Here is a 26,944-nt window from a genome sequence, read left to right as displayed (position 1 = left end):
CAGCTTCTGGCTATTATAAATATGGCTGCTATGAACATAGTGGAGCATGTGTTCTTGTTATATGTTGGAGCATCTTTTGGGTATATGCTCAGGAGTAGTATAACTGGGTCCTCAGGTAGTACTATGTCCAATTTTCTGAGGAACCACCAGACTGATTTCCAGAGTGGTTGTACCAGCTTGTAATCTCACCAACAGTGGAGGAGTGTTCCTTTTTCTCCACATCCTCACCAGCATCTGCTGCTACCTGAGTTTTTTATCTTAGCCATTCTGACTGGTGTGAAGTAGAATCTCAGGGTTGTTTTGATTTTCATTTCCCTGATGACTAGAGATGTTGAACATTTCTTTAGGTGCTTCTCAACCATTCAGTATTCCTCAGTTGAGTCTAACTGATTCTCTGGAGTCTAACTTCTTGAGTGCTTTGTATAAATTGGATATTAGCCCTCTATCAGATGTAGGATTGACAAAGATCTTTTCCCATTCTGATGGTTGCTGTTTTATCCTAATGACAGTGTCCTTTGCCTTACAGAAACTTTGCAATTTCATGAGGTTCCATTTGTCGATTCTTGGTCTTAGAGCATAAGCCATTGTTGTTCTGTTCAGGAAATTTTCCCTTGTGCTTATGTGTTCTAAGCTCTTCTCTGCTTTCTCTTCTATTAGTTTGGTGTATCTGGTCTTATGTGGAGGTCATTGATCCACTTGGACTTGAGTTTTGTACAGGGCAATAAGAATAGATTGATTTGCTTTCTTCTACATGCTAACCAAAAGTTGAACCAGCACCATTTGTTGAAGATGCTGTCTTTTTTCCACTGGATGGTTTTAGCTCCTTTGTCAAAGATCAAGTGACCATAGATGTGTGGGTTAATTTCTGGACCTTCAGTTGCCCAGTGTAGGGGAATGTCAGGGCAGGGAGGTGGGAGGGGTGAACATCCTCATAGAAGCAGGGGTAGAGGGATGGATAGGTGATCTGGAGGGGAATCCAGAAAAGGGGGTAACATTTGAAATGTAAACACTGCAAATTCCATTCTGAATTGAGATACAAGACAAAAGCTACAATTCACAGAAGCTGAAAGCCAGGCAACCCCTTGACACTCAAAGAGGACCCTGTACCTGTGTGGTCAGAGGGTAGAGAAGACATGTACAGATGTCATTTTTAATGGAAGGAAGTGTACTGTTTCAGTGAGAAGGGAGCTGGTGTGAATTCCTATCTTTGGCTTCTTTGTTATTCTAGTGATACAGTAATAACCTAGCAGATGTGTTCCAGGGTGCTGGGGAAGACAGTTCACCCACCCTGCTGCTGCAGGCAAGTGTCATAGGAGGCTAGGGAATGACAGGTGAATTTTTGTTCTCCTCTTATGAAATCACTCCCCAGCATCTTATCTCCCAATCATTCATCCCACCATTTCCTAAGCCTTCAACCCCACTCTCCCATTCCACGGGGATAAGTAGCTGCTACCCTGGATTTCAGAGTCAGGCACTAGAAGAAATATATACTGACACTTCTCAAACTGGATGTAGCTAAGAAATTAGAAACTAGAAATAAGTTGTTAGGAACATAGATCCTCTGATTCCTGTGTAACTGACTTTGGGAGAGGCATTATCTGCTGAAAATACTAAGTGGAAGATGCATTGTGACTTTGCTCCCCCTCTGATGCCTGCTCACCTCAGTCCCTTCTTGCTTGAATAATTTGTCTATATGCTTTGGGAATTATTAGGTATCACCCACAGGCTGTGCAGGCTGTGCTCCTTGTGGTGAGAAAGCAGCCTGTGTGTCTCCCCCTCTTGTGAGCTGACCCTTCTTTGGCCTCCAGAGTCTTCAAAGTCAGAAGACTCTTGAACAGATATGCCATGACATTTCTGATGGTGGCCAGTCACTGTGACATGAAGGCAGCAGCCACAGAACAGGATGAAGTTAAGTCAGATGAAGTCCAGGGGATGAAGGTCAGTGGGAAAGTACAGGTCCGGGCATGCTTGAAGCCTCAGCTCAATCTCCAGCACCCAAAATCAAAGTCAAACGAATGGCATCCGTGCCACCCCCACTACCAAATGCAGAGCAGGCAGAGACACAGTGCCCGGTGATCCCAGCTTCCCTTCTGTGACTGCTGACAAATGCAGCAAGGATTTCTTGCAACGAGTTCATTCTTAGAGTCGATCCAGTGACTTCCCTGTCCTGATGGACGTCAAAATGATCTAAGAACAGTGTGTCCCGCAGAGGGCCCCGAACATTAGCTGCAAGAGAGGCAGACAATTGAAAGATAGTACATGTGGTGGGTGTTTGAGCTATGGGTGTTATCAGATCTGAGTCAGTGGCAGGAAGACAGCACAGGTCTGTGTCCTCCAAAACTCATCCAGGAGACACAACGGGGCTTTGGGGGGGGGGGGGGCTCTTTGGAAATCTACACTTTTAACTTCATAAAAGTAAAACTCACATTAATGAAATAAGGAGAACTTGGATCTCCATCTTGTATAAATTCCATTACAACCATCTCCAGTTTTCCCAGTTCTTACCTTCCATGAATGACTGGACGGCCTTGTGATGTGTGGGCGGAATGCCCTGACCCCGCTACCTTCTGTCTGACATTAGAAAAGCCAGTGAGGAGACCATCCTCCCAGGGGGTGCTCCAGTGGAGGGAACTGTAGCCAAGTGTGCTGCTACACACCTGGAATCCCAGCACTTTAGAAGCTGAGGCAGGAGGATCTGTGTAGGTTCACAAGCGGCCTGTACTGCACACCCTTTGTCCAAAATAGAAAGGAAGAAAGAGTAGAGAAGGAAAGGAGAGGAAAGAAAAAGGAAAAGTGTTTATAAAACAAACTATTGAAAAGGTGGCTGAGCAAAATAAAGGCACTTGCTGCTGTTCCAGGCGGTCTGGGTCCAGTGCCGAGTGCCCACAGGGGGCGTCTCTCGTGTGTGTAACACTAGCTCTCTCCACAGTGCTCAACACCTTCTCCTCCACAGGCACACGCACGGCCGGTAACACAGATGAGTCAAAAATCTTTTTTCTTTCAAGAGGCTCTGAGCACATCAGCTCCTTCGTTCAAAACAACGACTCGGTAAAGATACTAAATAAGATGGGTGTGGCTTAAGACTGTAAACGGTTTTCAGATAACCTGTGCGCACACTTCATTTGCCTGTATCCAAGCTATCTGCAAGAAACAGTTTATGAAGGGGACCAAAGGCAGAGAGAAACTGTAATATCAAATATCGCCACTAGGTGCCAGGCTCTCCCATCCATGACTGCAGGATGGCACCAGCCAGTTCCCGATACACAATAAGACAGGATCAGAACAGTTTTCAGTCCACTTTTGCCAATCGTGTGAGGTGGTTTTTGTTTTTGTTTTTGTTTTTAAGATTTATTTATTTATTATATTGAGTACACTGTAGCTGTCTTCAGACACACCAGAAGAGGGCATCAGATCTCATTACAGATGGTTGTGAACCACCATGTGGTTGCTGGAATTTGAACTCAAGACCTCTAGAAGAGCAGTCAGTGCTCATAACCACTGAGCCATCTCTCCAGCCCGCCAATCATGTTTTTTACATGTCAGCCAACAGCACTGTGATCCTGAACTTATGGAAATTTGTGAACATATGTGGCTCAAGAAAAACAATGAATTAGGAAGCAAGACACTGTGTGGTTCTTCACATCAGGTCCACTTGAAGGGGCCTAGAGCACAAAGCTCAAGGCGCAAAGCTGTTTAGTTATAGGGCCTGCTATTTCTCACGCCAGGGATCTGACACCTCTTCCAGCCTCAAGTAACTGCACACACATATACACCCACACAATGCAGACAATTTTAACAAGTAACGTATATTAGCAACCCTTATGGACGTGGTCTTTATAAATCTGGCGGACTCGCAGCCATTTGAGTTTTCAAAGCTTATATTACGATCTTTAGATGGTATGATTGGTGATTGGTGTTCTCACAGCCACGCTTATCTAGTGTTTTCAGACTTGGCTGATTTGGGATTGAGGGTCATGGAGAAATCTGACTGCTCTGAGAACCTCGTCACTCACACTGTGGGCTGCAGACTTCATGTTTCTTCTTCGCAATATCCCTACTGCCCTAGTTTGCTTCCTGTTGCTGGGATACATGCTGACCAACTTGGGGAGAAAGGTGTCTATTTGGCTTACAGTGACAGTCCATCGTGGACTCAGGCCAAGACAGAAAGACGCTTTTGATGCTTCCTCTGGCTTGCTCAGTGACCTTTCTTGGATTGCCAGGGGGCTGGACCTTCCTTCATCAATTAACAATTCACAGACACTCCCGCAGGCAAGTCTGGTGTGTGTGGGGGGCAGTTCCTCAGCTGAGGTCCCCTGTGCTCAGGTGTGTCAGGTTGACAAAAACTAACGTGACAGGTACTGGGCATATTACGGTCCTTTCTGCCCGGTGTCTGTGGGACAAGAGGACTCCAGCAGGCCTGGCGAGGTCCCTGTTTTTCTTCTGAATTTGAAAACGTTCAGCCATGCAGGTAATTTTACAACGGAAGCGAATGCATTCTTTCTATTTATCCTTTGTGGTTCCTGTATATGGTGTAGTATGTGTGTACATATACATTCTTCATGAGTCATGGGACTGATCAGCTTGAGGCACGACCACTTAGGAACCCTTTATCCAAAATCTGAGCCCCAGAGGGCTTTTAGCTGCACACGTTGGGAATCCAGATCAGCAGGTCCCATCTCTACATGGTCACCTCTAGGTCCTGCCTTCTCACTACCCACTACTCACACAGTGTTATAGCATGGCGCTTGCTAGCCGTGTTTTACATGTGCACCTGGTCCCACATGGAGATACCTGTGAAGCAGGTCATTCCCCATCATGTTCCTTCTCCATTTGAATTCCTCATTTTCACTGGATGAGAACAGCACTTGAGTTCCTGTCCTCGTGCTCAGGTCTGAATAAGCCATCTCCCTGGAGCACATTTTTCAGAAGGAAGATTCCCCTGTATCCACATTCTGGGCGAAGGACGTTACAGATGCTCTCTGTTCTGGATGAGGAAAGGCAGTCGGTAGAAATGCCACTGTGATGGCCACACGTGAAGAACTGTGACCCTCCTGTGACTCAGCTAACCACGGAGAAGCCATAGTCCGGAAGACAGAAACATCTAATTTCTCTTTCACAGATGAAATAAGAGGTTAGGAAAATGAAGGTCTCCTTGTTATTCGGTGAGCTCTCAGAAATGTCCCCAGTAAAAGCTTGAGGGACAGGTACTGTGAGCAGCCCTGGCAGCTTCTTTGACAGGCATGTGCATTGTTTATTTATGTATGGCCACTGCTGTTGCCAGTACCCACCACATAAACAGATCCCATCTTCCACCCACAGGCATCCTCCCCTGCTGATGGTGACAGTGTCAGGAGGTGAATTGGTCTGGGTTTTTGTCCGTCTCTGTGACAAACACCTGAGGGGAAAAGCATTTAAAAGAGGAAGGGACTGGTTTCCTCTCCATCTCTGAGCGTTCTCCACTGCTTTCTATCCTATTCCAGTGGAAGGCTGTGTGAGCATGGCCGCTCCCCTCAGGGCAGCCAAACAGCGAGAGACAAGAAGGGTCAGGAGCAGGACGTTTCGCTTCTGAGTCATATACCCGTGACCTTTCTCCAGCTGAAGAGCAGAGCATAGCTTCGGAACCCTGTGGTAAAGAACCCTGAAAAATGATCCAAGTTGTGCTTGCACACAGGAGCCTAGCTTGTCTGTCCTCTGAGAGGCTCCGCCCATCTTCTGACTGAAAGAGATGCAGAGACCCACAGCCAAACACTAGATGGAGCCCAGGGACTCTTGGAAGAGTTGTGGGAAGGACTGAGGGCTCCCGAGAGGGACAGGAACTCCACAGGAAGACCTACAGAGTCAACTAACCTGGACCCTTGGGGGCTCCCAGAGAGAACCATCAAAGAACACACACGGGCTGAACCTAGGCCTCCCCGCACATATGTACCAGATGTCTTCCTGTGGGTCCCAAACAACTGGAGCAGGGGCTGTCCCTAAGCTGTTGCCTGTCTGTGGAACCCATTCCCCTGGCTGGGCTGCCTTGTCTGGCCTCGGTGGAAGAGAAAGTGCTCAGCCCTGAAGAGACTTGACATGCCTGGCGGGGGGTGAGGGGGGGTACCCAGGGAAGGTCTCCACCCTGTCAGAGAAGGGGAAGGAGGAGGGGGGAGGGACTTGTGAGGGGGACCAGGAAGAGGGTGTCGTGACTGGAAGTAAAGTTAATGGAGGGGAAAATGATCCAATGGAGCCCTTCCATGATGGTCACTGCATAGCTCTCGTGAGCACAGAGAATCACCACAACTGAAGAGTCAAAAATGAACCAAAAGTAGGCTAGGCTGAATGCAGAGAGACCAATTAAAAGGAAGTTATTCATGCAAGAAATGATAGGAGCTGGATGAAAGGCTACTACTGGGGGATTGCAGAGGAAGGGACCAAGTCCAGCACTGTTGGTAAAGCAATGCTTAAACTGGGCTCACCCACTGTGGCAGCTGATGTTTAAAAACGTGTGTCAGATTTTCCCTCAGGCCTCATGTGCCTGGAAGTCTCACAAGCTTTTGACCTCCTCCTCCTGATACAACACGGGAGAAGTAAAAATTCAACTTTATGACAGACTTCCTTTCCATGGTTCCTGGGCATTATATGGAAAGAAGTAAATGAATTATGTGACAAGTGACATCACAGCTACCCCAGGTCCTATGTCCAAACTTACCCTCCAACATTATGCTATTAGCAGATAGGCTTTGGAGAAGTGTTTGAACCATGAGGATGGAACCCCTATGAATAGGATTTATAGAGGACATTCTGAAGCTGGAGAGGTGGCTCAGCAGTTAAGAGATCATAGCACTCCTTTAGAGGACCTCTAGAACCCACATCAGGCTGCTTACCACACACACACACACACACACACACACACACACACACACACACCCCTTCCTTTTTCCACCATGAGAAGCATAAGACCCTCACCAGATACCAAAAAGATTCTGCAGCCATGCCCTTATATACCTTAGTCTCAGACCTAAACCCAACTTCTGTTCTTTATATGTTACCTGGTCTCAGGCATTCTGTTACAGTAGCAGCAGCAGCAACAATAACAATGGCTGTGATGACTATGACAAACAGATGAGGACACATCCTTCCCACAAGACTTAACTCAGAAACATCACGAACAAGGTCTGGTTCTTTACCTAGAGCTCTGAGGACATAGTGTGCAGAGTCTTACATTTCCCTCTTCACTGATCTGTCACTTTCAGCATAAACTATATTTTTACTGCTGGCCTTTGTTGCTTGTTGGGTTGCTGTTGTTGTTTGTTGGTTGCTTGGGTTTTTTTTTTTTTTTTTTTTTTTTTTTTTTTTTTTTTTTTTTTTTTTTTTGTCTTGTCAACCTGACACAAGCTAGAGTCATCTAGGAAGAGGAAGCCTCAGCTGAGGAATTGCCTCCATCAGATTGGCCTGTGGGAATGAAGTCTGTGAGGAGAACATTCTTTATTAATGACACATGAGAAGGGTCTAGCCCACTGTCAACCTTGTCATCCCTGGACGAGTAGCTGAGTTGTACAGGAAAGCAGGCTAAGCCCCTAAGCAGCTCTCACCATGGTCTCTGCTTCGATGCCTGCCTCTTGGCTTCTGTCAGCGATGGTGTGTCCTGACTGGATTTTTTGCAAACTTGAAACTTTCCAGGATCATCGGGGAAGAGAGAAATTCCGTTGAGGAAATCCCTCTGCTACATTGACCTGTAAGCAAGCTCATGGACTTTTTGATTAGCGGGTGATGTTGGAAGGATGAGAGCACTGTGGGCTGTATACCTCGGGGTTATAGAAGAAGGGCTGAGTGGGGAGCAAGCCAGTAAGCACCTCTCCTCCTGCAAGGTCTCCGTTTCAGTTCCTTCCTCCAGGTGCCTGCCCTGTTTGAGTTCCTGCCCTGACTTCCCTCAGTGGACTGTGGTCCAGATGTATAAGCCAAATAAACCCTACCCTCCCCAGGTTGCTTTTGGTCAGAATGTTTTATCACGGCAACAGAAAGAAAAAGAAATAGAACATTTCTATAACTCCCATGAAAGGAACACAAGGTATCACAGGCCTCCCTTGTTAATGATAAAACAAAAAAAAAAAAAGACTGGAATAAATTGTGCATTCCACAAAGAACCTCTCACCCTGGAATAATGTATTCTCTTTTTCTCTAGCTTTGACAAGCTTACAGGCTTGAGCAGTAGGGGTTTTTTAAAGCCTTCAGGAAACAATAGCAAGACTTCATTTCCTTAAAAGAAGAAATGGAATCCCAAGGTGGACTGAGCGCAAGGGGGGCTTGCAGCAAGCCAGCAGAGGCAGAAAGAGGATCCCTGTTACTGTCCTGATGCTGGCCAGGGAAGGACTTATCAGCAGTGACCTTTCCCCTGGTGAGAAAGAGCTGGCCTTTGGATTCTCTTCCTGAGGTCAGAGGTTGTTCTAATTGCTCTTTATGTCCCCATAAACTGACACCTCACTCTGTTCATGGTGAACAATGTAACAGATCTTGGTTGTTTATGGGCGAGCTGATAACTGGGTAAATGACTGTGTTGGTGTACTTTTTAAGCATTTCCATTTTGTACGTTGAACTACATGTATGGGGCAGTATGCACATGTGAGGATGTACAGTGGACCTCCTGGAACTGGAGTTACAGGAAGGTTGTGAGCCAACTACCCGGAAGCTGGGAATCGAAACTGAGGTCCTCTAGAAGAGCAGCAAGTGTCCTTAATCGCAGAGCAGTCTCTCCAGCCCTGGTGGATTCAAGTGTATCGAGCTCTTTCTTCTCCGCCTTACAGCAGACACTTCTTCCTGGCCCCTCCACATGATGCTCTGCCAGGTTCCATCAGCCACACCCCAGCATCAGCACCACTGGGCCATCCCTCCCACAGACCTAAGCAAGTGTCCCATCTTCCCACAGATGGTAAGGCACATTTCCATCTTCCTGGTGTCCCCAGATTATCCCAGCCCCACCCCACCCCCAGGCAATAGCCACAGATATATTTGCCATTAAGTGAGTGAATTTAAGCATATTTTAGATTCTTCATTTGAAAGTAAATTCTTCTATAGTGGTTTTTGTTGTTTGTTTGTTTGTTTGTTTTCTTTGTTCTTTGGTAAGGAAGATTAATGTTTATTAAACACTAAGTCTGTTGAGATACCTGTACTGACTTACTTTAAAATTTCCTTTTGTGACCAAAACTGAAGCCTACAGTTAGTTTTCAATCCAGTGAAATAATGTCAGCTTGCAGAAGACACAAGACAGCCACTTCTGGCTTTTTCAGTTTTTATGTCTCTTTTCTCATTCAAAATGATACAAAAAGGTTTTCAACTTAATGAATATATAATTCTTTCTAAATTATAATGTGATTTACTTTTTATGGCTTGAAAGGTTCACCTCTATTAGGTTTTCTTCTCTCCCTGTGTGAACAAGCAGATGCGTTCGCTAGATCTGCCTCAAAGCAGAAGAAACGTGGTACTCACGGGATGCATCTTTAACTCCCTAAGGCCATTTCGGAGTTTCTCTTTCTAGTTTTTTTCTTTTTTTCTCTTTGAAAACTTTTAAGAGAACTCAAGTCCAAAAACCAATTCATAGTAGAGTGATCTGCCTGAGACTGAGAGAGACAGGCAAAGGTTAACAAAATCACAAAGAAAATACTTTTAACTCGTTCCACTTTATGGAAGGCAATTTCCAAGTAGCTTATCTACTGTGAAGATAACGTCATCCACACATTTATTTAATACTTAATTAGAAGCATCTCTTAAAAGACTTCCCCAGCCATAATCCTGGCTAATAATATCAAACTGATGAGCAAAGGCATCACACCTACGTGTTCAGCTGCTGATATGGCAAAGATCATGAAATTCTGCAAAACTCAATCTAAAGCAAGTTGTAAATTGCACAAATACCAGCTAATGGATAATGAGATTCTATTCTAATGTTGATAATGTGCAATGTAAGTGTTTCCTGTTTCTTAAATAGGATATCTTTGACCATTTAAGCAAGTCTTTAGCACCAGGCACCCACAGATATGAGTATATTAAAAAAGCCATTTTGTGTATGCTTGGAGGTAATGAGGAAGTGCTTCTCAATGGGACACGCTTAAGAGGAGACATCGATGTCTTATTAATAGGTGAGAGCACGCTGAGTTAATAGTGCATTGATAACTTATTTTTATTGTCCCCTCCTCATCACACTTATGTGCTTCCATGATGTAATATTAGCAAGAAAATAAAAGGCCAACCTGGTACAATTACTGTGTCATCATTTTCTAGTATAAAGGCAAGCTTGCTTTTTAATGGAGATGTCTTTTAGCTGTGAGGACATCCTTTGACCTTTTGCACAAATAGATTATGTCCAATACATCAGCCAGGTACCCCAAACTCCTCCACTTGGCTCCTTGCTCTCACAATTACCTCGAGCAAAATCCCACTATTGATCTCCTGAAAATTCTAACAGCCTGAATTGTGGTCAGAATTGCTCTCTCGCTGGGTTGTTGCCAGTCTTCCTACTTGCCCTTGAGCATAGTTTCTGAAGCCAAGCAGAGCTTCGGCAAACCCTTCCATCCACCTGCCATCAGCCCCCACTGATGGGCACCCTGGCAGGGGAAGGGTACAGAAACACATGTGGTTAACTCTGCTCAGTTGTAGAAGCAAATCAAATATACTCACCAAACATGGAAGAATGACATCCTTACTGCACACACCCACACTGACAGGCGTGAGAGGCGCTGGAACTGAAGTTGCCTGGGGGAGGGGCCACATCTGCACTGTGAAATCTACAAGCTGATTGACAGATTAAAACCTGTGACTAGACATTGGACTGTTACAGGTTAAGAGCCAATTTTTTTTTCCAGCTTTCTGCTGCCTCCTAAATAGCCTTACCTTACCTTCTGTATGAGACCAAACATCCCTGTGACTATTAGCTAAATCCTCTCAGACTATACCAACACACCCCTAGCTTCCACCAACCCAAGGCTAACAATGTTACCTGATGCCCTCTGAGACCCAGAACAGAGCCCGCTCAGCCTTGCTATGACCCATTCAACTGCCTGACATATATATATATATATATATATATATATATATATATATATATATGTATGTATGTATGTATGTATGTATGTATGTATGTAGGTAGGTAGGTAGGTAGGTAGGTAGGTAGGTAGATAGATAGATAGATAGATAGATAGATAGATAGATAGATAGATATTGCCAGCGTCCTTGAAAGATGTTTTGGTTTATGGCTCCCCGAATTGTGTTGTTAGATTGGATGTGAAATCTGGGGTCTATATATGTGTTCGGGGCCAAGGTCACTCTGGAATAAACTGTCTCCTCTCTTTGAGGTATGGTTTTTGTTTTGACCTCCAGCTTGACCTCAAGGAATTCTCAGAAGAGAAAGGAGAGAGACGGGTACAGACGGGGAAGGCAGAACAGAATGTACCAGAAAGGAAGTAGTTCTTTTTTTTTTTTTAACATCAAAACCAAATTATTTGTGTGAATGGAGTCACGTGGTGGGTGTGAATGTGGATGGGGTACGGGTGCCAGGCTTCCACAGCACGCAGATAGAGGACGTGTGGAAGTTGGGTCATGCATTCCATCAGGTAGGTCCCAAAGACTGAACTGAGGTCACCAGGCAGTACACTGTCTTTACCCACTGAGCCATCTTACTGGTTCTTCCTCAAGTATTATTTAGGTCAGCAACCTCAAGGTCATAATTGGGAATTCAGATAAGATACTATCTCTGCTTTAAATCTTCTTTCCAAAAACTCTTTCCTTGCAACATGTTTTTTGTTTTGTTTTGTTTTGTTTTGACCATGCCATCTGCTGTGCATTGTTCAGTTCAGTTCTGACAGCACAGACCACTCAGGCCCCCAGGCCCACAGACTGGGCAGTGGTGGGCAGAGGGCTGCAGATGTGTGCTCCTGAATGGTTTGTTTTTGGCCTCTTGGCTTTGTGAGTCTCACAAAGTCTTGCTCTGTGTCCCTGACTGACTGGGTCTCTTGTGGTGATCTGAATGAGAATGATTCCCATGGGCTCACAGATATTTGAATGCTTGGTCAACAGGAAGTAACAGTATTTGAAAGAAGAGTGTGATGTTGTTGGAAGAAGCCTATCACTAGGAGTGGGCTTTGAGATTCCAAATGCCCAAGCCAGGCTGGTGTTCCTTTCTCTTCCCAATTCCTGTGGGTCTGGATGTAGAACTCTCCTTCTCCAGCACCACATCAGTCTGGGAGCCTCCGTGTTCCCTGTCATCATGTTAACGAACTAAACCTCTGCAACTGTGAGCAAGACCCAATTCAACACCTTCTTTTCTTTCTTTCTTCCTTCCTTTCTTTTTTCACTTACTTATTTATATTTGTTTGTTCATTTGAGACAGGGTTTCTCTGTGAAGCCCTGGCTGCCACAGAACTTAATCTACACACCAGGCTGGCTTTGAATTAAAAGATTTGCCTGCCTTTGCTTCCCAAGATTGAATGTGTGTACCACCACTGTCCGGCAACATGCTTTCTTTTATAAGAGTTGCTGTGGTCATGGTGTCTCTTCACAGCAATAGAACACTGACCAAGACACTTTTTAGAGCTTAGTCTGGCCTCAGACTTTCAGAAATTCTCCTGCCTCATCTTTCCCAAGTGCTGGTATTTCAGGCACGCATCATCATGCTGGGCTTCCTAGGGTTTTACTGAGGTGCTGGGGAGTCAGGGCCTGCACTTGCTAGGCAAGTGACTACCACTGAGCCATAGCCCCTGCCCTGGGATATGTAAAGGCAACACATCCCTCTTCACTGAGTGTTTTCTGTTAGTCAAGATACAACCGAGATCAGAGGTGATGCATTTGGGTTCAAGAGCACTGGCTCTAGTTGCTGCCCATGGAACCTGATCTAGCCTGCTGGCCTGCTTCCTGCTTCCTTCTTTATGGGAAAAACTAGATGATTATCCATTGCTCTCAGCCTCAACACAGGTCTGTCCTCTAATATTGCTGGAGATGAAGCCACAGAAAGTTGGAACTGTAAGAGCCAGATGGCTGCAGATGCTCACACTGGGCTACACGGAAGCCCGAGGAGTAGCCAGCCGTTCCACAAAGACACATCTGTGCAGCTGACTAGAAAAACAGAAAAGCATATAGTGTAGACGTACAAGCCAGGGGAAGTGAGCCTCGGGAAGTGCAAAGCTGGTGGACATTTGGAACGGAAATGGAAGTTTTCACCAGAGTTTCATTTCTAGGGTCACCAATACCTTGTATTTTACAGACTCTTTTTAAAAAAAAAAAAAAATCAAAGTCCTTTCTGTTGATGTTTTTTACATTTATTCATTTGTGTGCGTGTATGTACATCTGTGTGCGTAGGTCTGTGTGTGTCTGTGTGTTGGTGTGTATATGTGTGTGTTTCTGTGTGTATGTGTGTGTGTCTCTGTGTATATGTGTCTATGTGTGTGTGTGTGTGTGTGAGTATGTGTAAGTGTGGGTATATATGTATGTCTATGCACATGTGTAAAGATTAGAGGGTAATTTGAGGAGTCTGTTCTCTCCTTCCATGTGGGTCCTAGGTAACTCCTGGTGGCATGTGGCATGCAGCCACTGAGCCTTGTCACTGGCCTTGAGTTCATGGCTCTCACAAAGATTAGGCTTCTGACAGAGATAGGAAACGCCCAAGTAAAGTGCTAGAGAGATAACTTGGTTGGCAAAGTGCTTGCCACGCAATCACAAAGAGCATAAAGTTCAGTCCAACACATCAACACTGAGAACAAACAAGACTGGGCATGACAGGCTGTGCTCCTAATCCAAATGCTGAGAAGGCAGAGGCAGAGTTCCTAGGATTTGCTGACCAGCTAGCCTATCTGAATCTGGATCCCAGTTTGAAACTGTCTCAACAAACAACATGACCTGCACAAAATCCCCTCCCAACAACTCATCATGAGTAGGTGAAGGGTAGTGAGAGACCAAATTTCACTCCTTAGGGGACTGTAGCCAGTGTGGTGGGCTCACTTTCTTCAGTGGTGTAGCCACTGGTAAATTGCCCATAAGTAACATACCATCCACACTCATACAAGCAACCCTAATTAGACTAAAACACACTTAAAAAGACATAAAAGTATCAGGAAGAGCAGCAAAGAAGATCAGAAAAAGCAACGGCAATAAGAGGATAATGGGGGGGATTAATTATACATGTATGAAATTGTCAAATACTAAAAAAATCAACAGCACCTATGGCCACATTCTGCTCTATCTGCGGGAAACTCAGGAGGAATTTAAAACAAATAGAAGATAAGAAAGCTGATAAGAAGACAAGAGGCATCTTTGTGGAAGAGGATGTGCTCAATTGGCATTGTGCTTGCCCGGCGTGTGCCCTGTCCACATAAACAGGGCATGGTGGGCACACCTGGACTCTCAGCATGTGGCGTGGATGCAGAAGGATCTAGAGTTCAAAGTCTTTGGGCTAGAGCATACAACTTGGGCCTAAACCTTGGGCTGAGGAAATGGCCAAGTAGGTAAAGGACTTGCCAAACAAGCATGAATTTGGATCCCCAGAACCCGAGTAGAACCGCAGTGTGCACAGTAACCGAACAACTCTTAAGAGTGAGATGGGAGGCAGCGACAGTGGCAGCCCCGGGAGTTAGGGTAGGGAGCCATGGGGATGCACCCGGCTGAAAACAAAAGAGACTGTCTCACGCAAGGTACAAGGCGGGAACCAACACCTGAGGATGTCCTCTGGTCTCCACGTATACTCTGCTGTACATGCGTGCGTATGAATGTGACGGGTGACTTTTTAAAGTTCCAGACGTTTACCCTTCAACCCCTGTACGACCAAAATCTCCACCCAAATCCTAAGCTGATGGCCTTTTTTAGCCAGTGTATTATGAAATCATAATCTCCACCTTAGATGTGTATTCACAGAGAAAAAGACTCCTGGAGAGCCCGAACACACGGCACCCAAGTATGTGGAGAAGAGGCCAGCAGCAGAGGCCACCACTGCAGAGCCAGCAACACCTTCCCCGAGTGTCAGAACCTTTGTGCTTTGTCTCCTCCTCATCCATAACGTGTGACAAAGGAACTGAGTCCCTAGCAGAGTCATCCTCTTTTAATTAAGTTTTGCTTCTTTGCTTTTTAAAATAGTTGAGCTACAACAAAGAAAAGTTCACTGTAAACAGATACGTACTTATGATTTCGTATCTGGTGCTGGAGGGATCTGGTGACTACCAGCTGTCAATCTCCACTTCGAATTCTGCTGAGTCCAACTGATACCTCGTCAGCAGTGTGAGAATCTGTGTCGTACAGTTAGCCAATAATTGCTGTCCGTGGAGGCCACCTGGAGTTGCAGGCAATTGTAAGCTGCTGGACTTGGGTTTGGGGAACCCAACTCCAGTCCACTGGAAGAACAGCAAGAGTCCTTAGCCACTGAGCCATCTCTCAACCTTGTTGCTTTTTAACAAATGGGCTAGGGATCCAATTCGGGTCCTTGTATATGCATAGCAAGCATTTATTGTGGGACTGAGCTAGCCCCTAAAATATCATTTAAAAATCATCCCAAGATCAATTATTTGCAACACGCAAAATGGTGTGTCCGTGGTGATTTTCTAGGACATTGTCTCCATTCCCCTTCGTGGCCACCGGGGTTTGTATGTGAGACAAACTGTACCAATCACAACCCAACACCCTTTTCCACAAGCACACTCAGCCAAAGCCAGGTCAGCCAAATCTTTCAAACAGGAGCTGGGGAAGAAGAGCAAAGTCCTATTTGAGGCAGGGCTGTTGGAACCTCAGTCCAGTCCCACCAATCCCACCACAAGCCTGCCTCAGAAATGGAGCTGGTTTGACAGAGAGGGGCAAAATGGGGAGAGCCGAGGACAGGGCCCAGGGGGACTGGTGCCGTGGTTATGTCTGTAACCAGTGGATCCCAGCCTTCCCAAAGTTCAGATATGCAATCAATAAAATGTCCTCCTCCTTATGCAAACTTGTAAAGTCTTCATCTGTGGTCCAAAGGCTTCTGAGTTTTACGAGCAGGAGTTCCTCTTTAACGGCCTTGTTCCTGATTCTCTTTCCGCTAATCTGGGAACACTAGTAACTAACCAGCAGCGACGGCGCTTTCCAGAAAGTCAGCTCCAGTTTCTCTCTCATTTCTCATAGCTCTGCCAGGCAGTAATGGCTAAAGGAACAGACTGCGTCTAAAACCCCTGTCAAGTCCGGGGGCCAGCTGTCACTAACGGGGCGGGGTGGGGAGGCCGCCCAGAACGCCGGGGAAAGCCTACAGAGCCCTGTTCCCTTCTCTTGTGGGCTGTGTGCCGGTTGGCGTGGATCACAGTTTATAAATGTCACCGGTCATGGGATTCAAAGAGCTTTAGTTCATGAAAGCACTCCTGTTGTCTGGGCCTCCGGTTTTTAGTGTGCCCTTCCTTCCCCACACCTGTTTATACTGTCACTACAAAATGACCCAAGAGAGTGAACCCTAAGGAGAGAACAACACAGAGGCAGAATCGACTAAAAGAAGCCACTTAGAAGGAGTTAAAGAGGGGAAAGCACAGTCTGTGGAAGAGCACTTGCTTAGAAGGAAAGGGTAGGGCCACATAAGGGGAAACCACTGCAGGAAGCTTGCAGTGTTGACACACGTGTATGAACTCACGATTCAGGAAGTTTGGCTGGGGAAAATCCCAAGTGCAAGGCTTGATAGAATGGAGCAAGTCCTTATCTAGGAAGAGAGGAGAAGAGGGAACTGAGAGCTGGCTCAGTGGCGCACACCTGTGATATCAGCGCTTGAGAGGCTGAGGCAGCAGAATTTCTGTTAAAGGCCAGCCCGGGTAAGAGTCCAAACAACAACAATTCAAAAACAGCAGGCTAGGACACTGAAGTCCCGCCAACAGTGGAGGAACGTTCCTCTTTCTCCACATCCTCACCAGCACCTGCTGTCACCTGAGATTTTAGCTTAGTCATTCTGATGGGTGTGAGGTAGAATCTCAGGGTTGTTTTGATTTGCATTTCCGTGATGACTAGAGATGTTGAGCATCTCTTTAGGTGCTTCTCAGCCATTTGGTATTCCTCAGTTGAGAATTCTTTGTCTTGCTCTGTCCACCATATTTTAATAGGATTATTTGATTTTCTGAAGTCTAACTTGAGTTCTTTGTATATATTGGATACTAGCCCTCTATCAGATGTAGGATTGGTAAAGATCCTTTCCCAAACTGTTGGTTGCCATTTTGTCCTCTTGACAATGTCCTTTGATTTACAGAAGCTTTGCAATTTCATGATGTCCATTTGTTGATTCTAGATCTTAGAGCATAAACCATTGGTATTCTGTTCAGGAAATTTCCCCCTGTGCTTATGTGTTCTAAGCTTTTCCCCACTTTCTCTTCTATTAGTTTCAGTGTACCTGGTTTTATGTGGAGATCTTTGATCTACTTGAACTTGAACGTTGTATAAGATGGTAAAAATGGATTGATTTGCATTCTTCTGCATGCTGACTGCCAGTTGAACCAGCACCATTTGTTGAAGAGGCTGTCTTTTACCCATTGAATGTTTTTAACTCCTTTGTCAAAAATCAAGTGACCATAGGTGTGTGAGTTTATTTCTGGGTCTTCAATTCTATTCCATTGATCTATCTGCCTGTCTCTCTACCAATACCATGCAGTTTTTATCACAATTGATCTGTAATACAGTTTGAGGTCAGGGATGGTGATTTCCTCAGAAGTTTTTTTTTTTTTTTTAATTGTTGAGAATAGTTATTGATATCCTGCATTTTTTGTTATTCCAAATAAATTGCAAATTGCTCTTTCTAACTCTATGAAGAATGGAGTTGTAATTTTGATGGGGATTGCATTGAATTCATAGATTGCTTTTGGTAAGATGTCCATTTTTACTATGTTGATACTTCCAATCCATGAGCATAAAGATCTTTTCATCTTCTGAGATCTTCAATTTCTTTCTTCAGAGACTTGAAGTTCTTGTCATACAGATCTTTCACTTGCTTGGTTAGGGTCACACCAAGTTATGTTATATTATTTGTGACTATTGTGAAGGGTGTCATTTCCCTAATTTTGTCCTCAGACTGTTTATTCTTTGAGTAGGGGAATGCTATAGATTTGCTTGAGTTAATTTTATATCCAGCCACTTTGCTGAAGTTGTTTATCAGCTGTAGGAGTTCTCTGGTGGAATTTTGGGAGTCACTTAAGTATACTATCATAACATCTGCAAATAGTGATATTTTGACTTCTTCCTTTCCAATTTGTATCCCTTTAACTTTCATTTTTGTCTGATTACTATGACCAGGACTTCCAGTACTATATTGAATAGGTAAAGGGAGAGTGGGCAACCTTGTTTAGTACCTGATTTTAGTGGAATTGCTTCAAGGTTCTCACCATTTGGGTTGGTGTTGGCTACTGGTTTGCTGTATATTGCTTTTACTATGTTTAGGTATGGGCCTTGAATTCCTAATTTTTCCAGGACTTTTAACATAAAGGAGTGTTGAATTTTGTCAAATGCTTTCTCAGCATCTAATAAAATGTATGTGTTCCTTTTTCCTTTGAGTTTGTTTATGTAATGGATTATGTAGATAGATTTCCATATATTGAACCATCACTGCACCCCAGGGATGAAGTCTACTTGATCATGGTGAATGATTGTTCTGATGTGGTCTTGGATTCAGTTTGCAAGAATTTTATTGTGTAATTTTGTATTGTTGTTCATGAGGGAAATTGGTCTGAAGTTCTCTTTCTTTGTAGGATCTTTGTGTGGTTTAGAAATGAGCATAATTATGACTTCGAAGAATGAGTTAGGTGGTGTTTCTTCTGTTTCTATTTCGTGGAATAGTTTGGAGAGTGTTGGTACTAGGTCTTCTATGAAGGTGTGATAGAATTCTGCACTAAACACATCTTGTCGTAGGCTTTTTTTTTTTTTTTTTTTTTTTTTTTTTTTTTTTTGGTTGGGAGGATTTTGATGACTGCTTGTATTTATCTCTTTAGGGTTTATTTGACTGTTTAAATGGTTTATCTGATCCTGATTTATCTTTAGTACCTGGTATTTGTCTAGAAGTTGGTCCATTTCATCCAGATTGTCCAGTGTTGTTCAGTATAGGTTTTTGTAGTAGGACCTGATAATTTCTTGAATTTCCTCAGTTTCTGTTGCTATGTCTTCTCTTTCATTTCTGATTTTGTTAATTTGGATACTCTCTGCTTGCCCTCTAGTTAGTCTGGCTAAGGGTTTATCAACCTTGTTGATTTTCTCAAAGAACTAGCTATGGTTTTATTGATTCTTTGTATAATTCTTTTTGTTTCTACTTGGTTGCTTTCAGGTCTGAATTTAATTATTTCCTGCCTTTTACTCCTCTTAGGTGTATCTGCTTTTTTTTTTTTTTTTTTTTTTTTTTTTTGTTCTAGAACTTTCAGGAGCCCTGTCAAGCTGCTACTGTATGCTCTCTCTCCAGTTTCTTTTTGGAGGCACTCTGAGCTATGAGTTTTTCTCCTAGTACTGCTTTCATTTTATTTTATAAGTTTGGGTATGTTGTACCTTCATTTTCATTAAATTCTAAAAAGTCTTTAATTTCTTTATTTCTTCCTTGATCAAGTCGTCATTGAGTAGAACATTGTCCAACTTCCATGTGTATGTAGGCTTTTTGTTGTTTTTGTTTTTATGCAAGACCATCAAAGGTGGTAATCTGATAGGATGCATGGGATTATTTCAATCTTCTTGTATCTGTTGAGGCCTGCTTTGTGACTGAGTATATGGTCAATTTTTCAGAAAGTACCATGAAGTTCTGAGAAGAAGGTATATTCCTTGTTTTTATGATGAAATGTTCTATGGATATCTGTTAAATCCATTTGATTCATAACTTTTGTTAATCTCACTGTGTCTCTGTTCAGTTTCTGGTTCCAGGATCTGTCCATTGATGAGAGCGGGCTGTTGAAGTCTCCACTCTTATTGTGTGAGGTGCAATATATGATTTGAGCTTTAGTAAAGTTTCTTTTATAAATGTGGGTGCCCTTGCATTTGGATATTCAGGATACAGAGTTCATCTTAATAAATTTTTTCTTTGATGAGTAAAAAAATGTCCTATCTTATCTTTTTGGTAACTTTTGGTTTAAAATCTATTTTATTCGATATTAGAATGCCTACTCCAGTTTGTTTCCTGGGAACATTTGCTTGGAAAGTTTTTTCCCAACCTTTTACTCTGAGGTAGTGTCTGTCTTTGTCACTGAGATGAGTTTCCTGTGTGCAACAAAAAGCTGGATTCTGTTTATATATCCAGTCTGATAGTCTATGTCTTTTTATTGGGGAATTGAGTTCATTGATGTTAGGAGATATTAAGGAATAGTGATTGTTGTTTTCTGTTATTTTTGTTGTTAGTGGTAAAACTATGTTTGTGTAGTTTTCTTCTTTTGGGTTTGTTGCCAGAAGATTGTTTTCTTGCTTTTCCTAGGGTGTAGTTTTCCTCCTTTTGTTGGAATTTTTTATTTATTATTCTTTGTATGGCTGGATTTGTGGACAGATATTGTGTAAATGTGGTTTTGTCCTGAAATATCTTGGTTTTTCTATCTATGGTAATTAAGAGTTTCCCTTGGGCTGGCATTTGTCTTCTCTTAGGGTCTGTCTGATGTCTGTCCAGGATCTTCTAGCTTTCATAGTCTCTGTTGAGAAGTCTTGTGTAATTCTGATCAGTCTGCCTTTATACTTGTCCTTTCTCCCTTACTGCTTTTAATATTCTTTCTTTGTTTTGAACATTTGATGTTTTGACTATTATGTGTTGGGAGGAATTTCTTTTCTGGTCCACTCTATTTGGACTTCTGTTGGCTTCTTGTATGTTCATGGTCAACTCTTTAGGATGGGGAAATTTTCTTTTTTTTGAAGACATTTACTGGGCCTTTCAGTTAGGAGTCTTGACTCACTTCTACACCTATTATCCTTAGGTTTGGTCTTCTCATTTATCCTGGATTTTCTTGATGTTTTGGGTTAGAAACATTTTTTAATTTTTGGATTATCTTTGATTGTTGTATCAATGCTTTCTATGGTATCTTCTGCCCCTGAGACTCTTTCTTTCATCTCTTGAATTCTGTTGGTGATGCTTGCCTCTATGACTCCTAATCTCTTTCCTATGCTTTCTATCTCCTGTGCTGTCTTCTTTTGTGATTTCTTCATTGTTCCTATTTCTGTTTTCAATTCCTTCACCTGTTTGGTTGTGTTTTCCTGTAGCTCTTTATGTGATTGTTGTGTTTCCTCTTTGAGGGGTTCTACTTTTAATGTGTGTTCACCCTGTTCTCCTGTAATTCTTTAAGGAAGTTATTCATGCATTTCCAGAGGACCTCCATCATCATTATGAAGTATGATTTTAAGTCAAAATGTTGTTTTCCTGGTGTGTTGGAATGTTCACTACTTGCTGTGGTGGGAGAGCTGGGTTCTGATGTTGCCAGGTTGTCTTCATTTCTGTTTCTTAAGCTTTCTTGTGCTTGCCTCTTGCCATCTTGTTGTCTTTGATTCTAGGTGATCTTCTTGTCTCTGTCTTGAGCTTGTCTCTCCTGTGGGCCTGTGGGATCAGGAAGGAGATTGCTCCTGGGTGTTCTGGGCCAGCTTTGGATGTGGGCCAAAATTGTCTGTTCCCAGGCAGCACAGTGCTACCTGCACCTCAAGAGTTCCTGGATAGTCAGTGGGGAGGAAGTGGACTTGCCCATGGACTCAGGAAGGAGAGCGTTCCTGCGGCTCTTCTGGTTGCTGAGCAATCTTCTGGCAGTCTGAGAGTCCTGATGGCTGTGAGCAGCTCGAACAATACATATTTTAAAGAAGACTTGATACTCTTCTCAGAAATAGGTCTTGTCTTAGTCTGGAAAAACTTAAGGTGACATTTTGAATATCAATATAGTGACTTCCGGTGAGAGTATAGAATTTATTTTTCAGTTTCTTTTCTTTTCTGGTAAAGACTAAACAGAGTTTTCTTCTTGGACTTGGTTTCAATTATATTAAACAGAATTTCTTTCTGCTTTCTCTGCTCTGCGTGTTTGCATTAGTCTGCAGTCCAACTAACCCAGCAACGGGCAGCTGTGAACCGGAAGTCCAATTACCTAGTAGTTGTTCAGTCCCATGGGGCCAGCTGTTTCAGGTGGAATCCTGAAGAAGTAGGTTCCAACAGATGTGCAGGCAAGTAACTGCAACGAAGAGATTCCTTCTGTTTTTAAAGCTACACGAGAAACGAGAGGTGCGGGGGCACTGGGACTAGAGGGATGAAGTCCAAAGACAAAATCCTTTGGGTCATACAAACCAGTGCTGTAAGATTTTGCCAAGAATCTACATCCATTTGAGATTTTTAAAAAATGCTCAGAGGCTCCAGACACGGAATCGCTCTTCCAGAAGACCACTGTTCAGTTCCCTGCGCCCACATCAGGAGCCTCACAACTTGCCGGTGACTGGTGACTTAAGCTCCAGGGGACCCAGTGCCCTATTCTGGCCGCTGCCAGCACCTGCACTCACGCAGTGCACATAAACTCACACAGGCAAGTACACATACACACAAATGTAAGGGGGAAAAAAATCAAAGATAAAGGTGGAGAGGACCTTTCTCAACTTGTTGAAGAGAAGTTACAGAAATGATGACACTGGGGTCACCTCTAAGTCTCTTCCTGCTGTGGACATCAGGGCTCTGTCTCCTGACCACCTCCCTCGTGCCGTGGCCCAGACATGGCAATCTGCGACCCTGCCTCAGCCTAAGAAACCCAGACCTGAAGCTGGAGGACAAGTCGGCCTCCCCTGCCACCCCCCAACCCCACTCCGTCTGCTAAGGGGAGAAAAAGAACAGCAATAAGCAATTGAACATTTTGTTGAAGTACAAAATCAAATAAATAGACTTAATGAACAAGCCAGTGAGGAAATTTTTGAAAAGTAGAACAAAAATATAACAAATTCTGTCAACCTTTTTTTTTTTCAGAAGAGGTCAGAATTGATCACCCAAATCCCAAATTTTGGGATAACGACACTTGTCAACCACCCACAAGTGTCTGCACTGCTTGGGGAGGAAGACGAAGAGACTCTGTATTGTTTGACCAGAGTTGACGAGACAGAATTTGAAGACATTAAATCAAGGTCACAGAATAGATCCTTATTTTGATGAAAATCCTTACTTTGAAAATAAAGTTCTCTCCAAAGAATTTCATCTGAATGAGAGTGGTGACCGGTCCTCAAAGTCCACTGAGATCAAATGGAAATCTGGAAAGGATCTGACAAAATGCTCAAGTCAAGGAAGTGGCAGCAGGAAGGGGCAGAGAGCTTCTTCACCTGCTTTCCCATTCTGGTGCAGGTGCTGAGTTAGGAGAGGTCGTCAGAGATGATATTTGGCCAAATCCCTTGCAGTACAATTTGGTTCTCAATGTGGATGATGAGGAGGCAGAAGAGGAGGAGGAGGAGGAGGAGGAGGAAGGTGGTGGTGGTGGTAAGATGAGGATGAGATGATGAAGATGATGAAGGGGAGGAAGAGGAGGATGAAGGCAAGGATGAGTAGCACAGAAGGTTGATGGATTCTAACCTTTTTTATTTTATTTTTATTTTTTAAATTCTCTCCAGTCCCTGGGAGCAAGTAGCAGTCTTTTCTTCCCCGCCCCTCTGTGCTCAGTCGCCCTGATTGTGAGGTCTCAACATCATGGTTCTCAAGTAATTTGGGGGAGAACATCTTGAGCAAAATACAACAGGAAAAGAATCTCCACGTTTCTTTCTAAATTCACTTTTATCCTTTCTTGTCTCAGAAACTGTGGATTCAACACCTCCACTGTGCTCTGAGGGAAAAAAGAAAAGCCCTTTAGTTCTCTTGGCTCTGCTGGAGGCTGGAGGGTGCTGGGCCCCTGTGTGCATAGAATTCTAGCTTTTTTCTTTTCTCTGTAGATTGGGCTCAGAGATTACACTGTCTCTCTGTGGATAGAGACAGTTAGCATTCACCAACGTGTATCTGTCTGCTTTCTTTTGTTAATAAAAAGGGGGCTCTAGAGAGGGAATAAGGGTGGGTTTGAGGTGTCAGACATCGGTAGGTGGGCATTTAACTGTGATGTTTAGCAGACATTTTTGCAGTTTAAGGTGACACTTAAAGTTCTCTCCTGGTGATGACCTGAGCCCTGCCACTCAACCGGAGACTCAGCAGAACCTGGAGGGTTCTATTTGGAGTTGGCATTCTCTGTTATAACTTTAATTTTCTTTTTCTTTTCTTTTTCCTTTGGTTTCCACTGAAAGGAAAAGGGTGCTCACTTTAAATACTGGGGTTTCCAATTTGTTTAGTTACAATAAAATCAATGTATACACAAAGGAATGGGTGACATCATAGCGAACGATGAAAGACGGAAGGCCTTGCTAAGACAAGAGCAAGGTAACAGTCCACTTCCACCGCTGTGATCTAGACCAATCATGGAGAAAAAGCAAGCGAAAGGGACCCAGACAGGAAGTAATAAGGCAGCAGCCTCATGTTTAGTGGCATGTTTAGTGATGTCACTGCATACAGGCTCAACATACGGAAGTCGGTCTCTCTACACACCAGTTGTTAGCATTCCTTCTAGGCTCTGCCCCACAGTTACCTGTCAACAACCAGCTAGTGCCAGGCTTTCTATAAAAGGGGTTAATTGTCCTCTTCTTGCACTCTTTCTCTCTTCCTTCTCTCCCCATTCACCCCCTCCTCTTCTCTATCGATCTATCTATCTATCTATCTATCTATCTATCTATCTATCTATCTATCTCTATCTCTATCTCTCCTCCCTTCTCAATGCCTCTTCTCATGCCCTAAATAAACTATTCTATTCTATAGCTGCCCGCCTTTGTGTGGCGGAAACCTCAGGGGGAAGGGATGCCTCAGCATGGGCCAGCAGAGGCACCTCCTCCCCACACCACACCTCGATCTATCAAACCTATCACTGGCTTCCTCTTCTTTTTATAAAACACAACACCAAGAATGAACACATGGAAATTTAGAAATCTCATAGTTTATAATCACCCCACCACAGAAGTGTATACATTCAGAACCTCTATGCCAGGATGTGTAGTGAGAATGAAAAAAGTATTAAAAAAAAAAAAAAAAAAAAAAAAAACCTCTAAGAATAGAAAGGTGGATTTAGTCCAGCTTGGACTGAGCTACTGTCAGTTGCTAATCAGGCCAAAGTGAGGTATGCCTGTGGCTCCGGCCGCTGAGTATAGACAACCGTCACCATGACCCACTTGTCCCCATTTCTGTCTGAGCAGAAAGAGTTGTCCGATATTGCTCTGCGGATCATGGCCCCAGACAAGAGCATTCTGGCTGCAGATGTACCCATAGGCAGCAGGGCAAAAAGCTAAATTGGAGTGAGCATCGCTGGCTGTACTGCTAGGTCATCTGTGATGAGGACCGTGTGAAAAAGTGCATTGTGGGGGAGGTCATCTTCTTCCATGAGACACCCTACCAGAAAGATGACCATGGAGTCCCCTTTGTGCACACCATCCAGGATAAGGGTTGACAAGGGTGTAGTGCCTCTAGCTGGGACTGATGGAAAACCACCACTCAAGAGCTGGATGGACTCTTGGAAGGCTGTGCTCAGTAGAAGAATGGTAATGATTTTACCAAATGGCGCTGTGTACTAAAGATCAGTGATCGCACACCCTCAGCACTGTTCAGACTGGAGAATGCCGATGCGCTGGCCCGCTATGCCAGCATCTGCCAGCAGAATGGTATGGCATTGCGCCTCTTGCAGAGAATGAGGCCTACCTGATGGAGACCAAGACCTCAACATTGCCAGTGTGCTACAGAGAAGGTCCTGGCCGCTGTGCACAAGGCCCTGAGTGATCATCATGCAAGAGACTCTGCTCAAGCCCAACATGGTGACCCCTGGTCATGCCTGTCCTATAACCTAGAAGAGATTGTCATGACAACTGTCACTGCCCTTTGTCGTACTGTGCTCCCAGATGTCCACTGGTGACTTTCCTGTCTGGGGATCAGAGTGTAGAGGAGGCATCACTCAACCTCAATGTCATCAACCACTGCCCTCTTCCGTCACCCTGGGCCCCCACCTCCTCCTGTGGATGTGCCCTGCAGGAATCTGCACTCAGTGCCTGGAGAGGACAAAGGGAAAATGCTGGGGCTGCTACTGAGGAGTTTATCAAGCGGGCAGAGTTCAATGGGCTTGCAGCCCAGGACAGATATGAAGGTGGTGGAGATGGTGGAACAGCACCTCAGTTCCTCTACATGGCCACCCTTCCTACTGAGGCACACTTACATGACCCACAGCCCTTGGCCGAGAAATGCATACCCCATTTTGCCTATAGTCACAGCCAGGGACAAATAGCCATGCAGAACAGAGATATCTATCCAGCACCAAGTCATCTGACATCCACAATGCCTCACATCTCTGCACCTGAGACCACAGGATGGGAGGGTAGAGAGGGCCGCCCATGTCTGAGGATGGGGGAACTTTCTAGAAGTTAGAACAGAACCTTTCCCCTGTCTCCACCAGCCCTACACTTTCCCTTGATGGTGTCATTTGTTCTTGGGCTCTGCTTCCTGACCTTCTCTCTTGGGATCAGGGACGTGAACCCTGGCCCTAACGCATGCTTTGAGTACATAGCAATAAATGAGATCAAAGCACAACTTGGAAGAACAACTAGAAAGGTGTGCGGTGATCATAGATTAGAAGACAAAGAAAATGTCATTTCCCCCAACAATTATAGTTATGTTTCACACAATTATTGTCAAGGTCCAAGCAAGATTTTTTTTTTTTCAGTTACAGACTCCATCACTCTGAAATGTATCTGGAAAGGAAAAAGAACTAAAGTTATCCAAACTGTTTTAAAAAATTAAAATGAAAAAAAAAAAATCATGTAACCCATTCAAAAACCCATTGGATCAGCCACCACGCAAACGCTGTAGCCAAGACTATAGGAAACCGACCAGCGATATAGTAGTCACGGCTATGAAGCAATCAAGACTGTGAATCTTGTATCTCATAGGACCAGACACATCGGCAAAGCAGAACAGAATTCAATGCAGATGAACACATTC

The 26,944-nt window shown here is 44.0% G+C and overlaps 2 pseudogenes across 2 annotated transcripts; both read left to right on the top strand.

Moving 5' to 3' along the window:
• The first annotated feature begins 1,845 nt into the window (after positions 1-1,845).
• Positions 1,846-23,391, top strand: LOC308423740 (protein SET-like; annotated as a pseudogene). The gene is made up of 2 exons: positions 1,846-1,938; positions 22,520-23,391. The product of its transcript is annotated as a protein SET-like (transcript).
• Positions 23,392-25,122: 1,731 nt separating this feature from the next.
• On the top strand, positions 25,123-26,371 carry LOC308423739 (fructose-bisphosphate aldolase C-like; annotated as a pseudogene). Its single transcript has one exon. The product of its transcript is annotated as a fructose-bisphosphate aldolase C-like (transcript).
• The last annotated feature ends 573 nt before the right edge of the window (positions 26,372-26,944 follow it).

This window comes from Micromys minutus, assembly GCF_963924665.1.
Source record: "Micromys minutus genome assembly, chromosome: 8".
Classification (NCBI taxonomy): domain Eukaryota; kingdom Metazoa; phylum Chordata; class Mammalia; order Rodentia; family Muridae; genus Micromys; species Micromys minutus.
The sequence above is the reverse complement of the archived record's forward strand: the minus strand, read 5'-3'. Positions and strand labels throughout refer to the sequence as shown.